The sequence below is a fragment of the Giraffa tippelskirchi genome, chromosome 13 (assembly GCF_054371585.1).
Source record: "Giraffa tippelskirchi isolate mGirTip1 chromosome 13, T2T-mGirTip1v1.2.pri, whole genome shotgun sequence".
Taxonomy (NCBI): domain Eukaryota; kingdom Metazoa; phylum Chordata; class Mammalia; order Artiodactyla; family Giraffidae; genus Giraffa; species Giraffa tippelskirchi.
In genome coordinates this window covers 48507929-48511234 of record NC_137287.1, presented here as the reverse complement: position 1 = coordinate 48511234, position 3306 = coordinate 48507929, and the positions used below count along the sequence as shown (strand labels likewise).

Genomic DNA, 3306 nt, shown 5'->3' with positions numbered 1-3306 from the left:
TCTACACAATCTCCTCTAGAAAATACAATAGGAGAGAGCATATCCCAGCTTATTTTATAAGGCTAGTATTGGGGAAAAAAAGTGGAAGTTTTAGTTGTTCAGTGGTGTCTAGTTCTTTGTGATTCCATGTACTCTAGCCCAACAGGGCCCTCTGTCCATGGAATTCTCCAGGCAAGAATACTGGAGTGGGTACCCATTCCCTTTTCCCAGGAAGGCCAGTATTACTCTGATACCAAAAGTAAAGAAACACAGTAGGGAGAAAAAAACAAAAAGAACAAATCACAGGCAAATATGTCTTATGAACTCAGATGAGAAATCCTCAAAAAAAATTTACCAAACCAAATCTTACAATGTATAAAAATAATTATACATGATGATCAAGTGAAATTTACCCCAGGAATGTAGGGCTGATTTAACATTAAAAATAATTAATCCACTACACTAACAACCTTAAAAATAAAAATAATGTTAGGAGAAGCACACTGCCTGAAACCGCCCACCCTGGCCAGACTCTCTAGTAACATTCACATGAGTTGTTTTATGACAGGAGGTCCTGGGAAGGAATATGGAACTAATAAGCCACCACCAACCGGAAAAGTTCGGGAAAGGTCAAAAGGAGACACTGAGTGTCCGTTCACTTCCCAGAATCCCTCTTTCTAGAAGCCATCTTGGCTGAGCCATACGTGAGCCACCAGGAAGGACTCTGAATCAGAATGATTGGTCAACGACAACCCGGAAACTAATCCCATCACCATAAAACCTGAGACTGTGAGCCACGAGACAGAGCAGTTCTCCTGGTTTCCCTTACCTTGCTGCTCTCCAGACGGGTGCCTTCTTCCAACAAAGTCTCTTGCTTTGTCAGCACATGTCTCCTTGGACAATTCTTTTCCGAGTGTTAGACAGAGCCGACTCTTGGGGCCCTGGAGGGGGGCCCCCCTTTATTATAGAATTTATATGGGGGTCGCAAATAGTCAGACACAACTGAGCCTCTGAACTGAACTGAACTGAATGGGCCCTAGAATAGCTAAATTGTCTGAGAGGTCATGAGGAAATGCTTGCAAAATGAAATATCTCTTTCTCTTTGGCCATGTGTGGGGCATGCTAGGTTTTCTTAGACCAGGGAACCAACCCAGACCCCCTTCAGTAGAAGTGTGGAGTCTTAACCACTGGACCACCCAAGAAGTCCCTGATATTTCAGCCTTAAAATGAATCTTAAGAGCAATTAAAGTAGGCCAGGTGAGATAAGGCAGGATCTAGGGAAGAGAAATACTGTCCCAAGAAGAAGTAGGATTTATAAGGCTAACTGACTCAAAAAGGCATTCAGGAAAAGAAAGTGTTTGATAAGCTCTGGCAGGGTTAATATGTCTGTAGAGAGAGGGAAGGGCTGGTTGGTAAAGAATCTCAGATGCTATACCTGGACACTTGAATTTCATCATGAAGATCACGGAGATACAGTTAGGTAGGTTTGCATCTTTAACACACCATTACCCAGCAATGCATTGCAGTAGAGCAAGACTTTAGGTAAGTGGTTGCAGCCTCTGAAAATAATCAAAGGCTCAATTATGGCAGTGGGAATAGGGCAGGAAACAAGGAAAAAGATTCAATAGACATTTTAAAAGTGGAATCAGGAGAGTATTGTGTCCAAATGGATGTGTTAAAAGTAACCAACCAGTAGTGGAGATGGTTTCCAGACAATTGACTGGAATAACTTCATGGATGATAGTGCTATTGGCAGAGATAGTAACTAAGAAAGAATGGGTTGGAGTAGAAGAGGTATGTCTCAACTTTGTTAATGTGTTGGCACTGAAGGACCTGAGAACCCCCCAGAACTCAGAGATATCAAGTAGTCATTTAGAAGAAAAAATGTGAGGCTCAACAAGCAAGTGTGAAAGGAAGGCAAAGCAGTTTGGGTCTCAGCTGATACCTATGTTTATACATATGCGGTGAAAATGAAACTCAAACAAACACCGATATAAAAGGAGTGAATTGGGACTTCCCTGGAGGTCTAGAGGCTATGCCTCTGTACTTCCAATGCAGGGAACCTGGGTTCAATCCCTGGTCAAGGAAGGAGAACCCACATGATGCAACTATAGAGCCTGTGGTAACAAAGGGGAAAAAAAAGTGGCTGGAGAGATTACAGACGGAGAAGGCAATGGCAGCCCACTCCAGTACTCTTGCCTGGAAAATCCCATGGATGGAGGAGCCTGGTAGGCTGCAGTCCATGGGGTCACAAAGAGTCGGACACGGCTAAGTGACTTCACTTTCACTTTTCACTTTCAAGCATTGGAGGACATGGCAACCGACTCCAGTGTTCTTGCCTGGAGACTCCCAGGGATGGGGGAGCCTGGAGGGCGGCCATTTATGGGGTCGTACAGAGTCGGACACGACTGAAGCGACTTAGCAGCAGCAGTAGCAGAGAGATGACAGAAAGAGAAAAAGGAGCATGCTAGAGGGAACTGGACATGGAACAACAGACTGGTTCCAAATAGGAAAAGGAGTATGTCAAGGCTGTATATTGTCACCCTGCTTATTTAACTTATATGCAGAGTACATCATGAGAAACACTGGGGTGGAGGAAGCACAAGCTGGAATCAAGATTGCCGGATTGCCAGGAGAAATATCAGTAACCTCAGATATGAAGATGACACCACCCTTATGGCAGAAAGTGAAAAATAACTAAAGAGCCTCTTGATGAAAGTGAAAGTGGAGAGTGAAAAAGTTGGCTTAAAGCTCAACATTCAGAAAATTAAGATCAATGGCATCCGGTCCCATCACTTCATGGCAGATAGATGGGGAAAGAGTGGAAACAGTGGCTGACTTTATTTTTCTGGGCTCCAAAATCAGTGCAGATGGTGACTGCAGCCATGAAATTAAAAGACACTTACTCTTTGGAAGGAAAGTTATGACCAACCTAGACAGCATATTAAAAAACAGAGACATTACTTTGCCAATAAAGGTCTGTCTAGTCAAGGCTATGGTTTTTCCAGTGATTATGTATGGATGTGAGAGTTGGACTATAAAGAAAGCTGAGTGCCGAAGAATTGATGCTTTTGAACTGTGGTGTTGGAGAAGACTCTTGAGAGTCCCTTGGACTGCAAGGAGATCCAACCAGTCCATCCGAAAGGAGATCAGTCCTGTGTGTTCATTGGAAGGACTGATGTTGAAGCTGAAACTCCAATACTTTGGCCACCTGATGCAAAGAGCTGACTCATTTGAAAAGACCCTAATGCTGGGAAAGATTGAGGGCAGGAGGAGAAGGGAATGACAGAGGATGAGATGGCTGGCTGGCATCGTCGACTCGATGGA

General features: G+C 43.8%; 1 long non-coding RNA gene across 1 annotated transcript; it reads left to right on the top strand.

The window, feature by feature from the left end:
• The first annotated feature begins 1232 nt into the window (after positions 1-1232).
• LOC145531168 (uncharacterized) lies at positions 1233-2967 on the top strand. Its single transcript, XR_014072247.1, has 2 exons — positions 1233-1459; positions 2547-2967. It is a non-coding gene; the product is annotated as an uncharacterized LOC145531168 (long non-coding RNA).
• Positions 2968-3306: the final 339 nt, after the last annotated feature.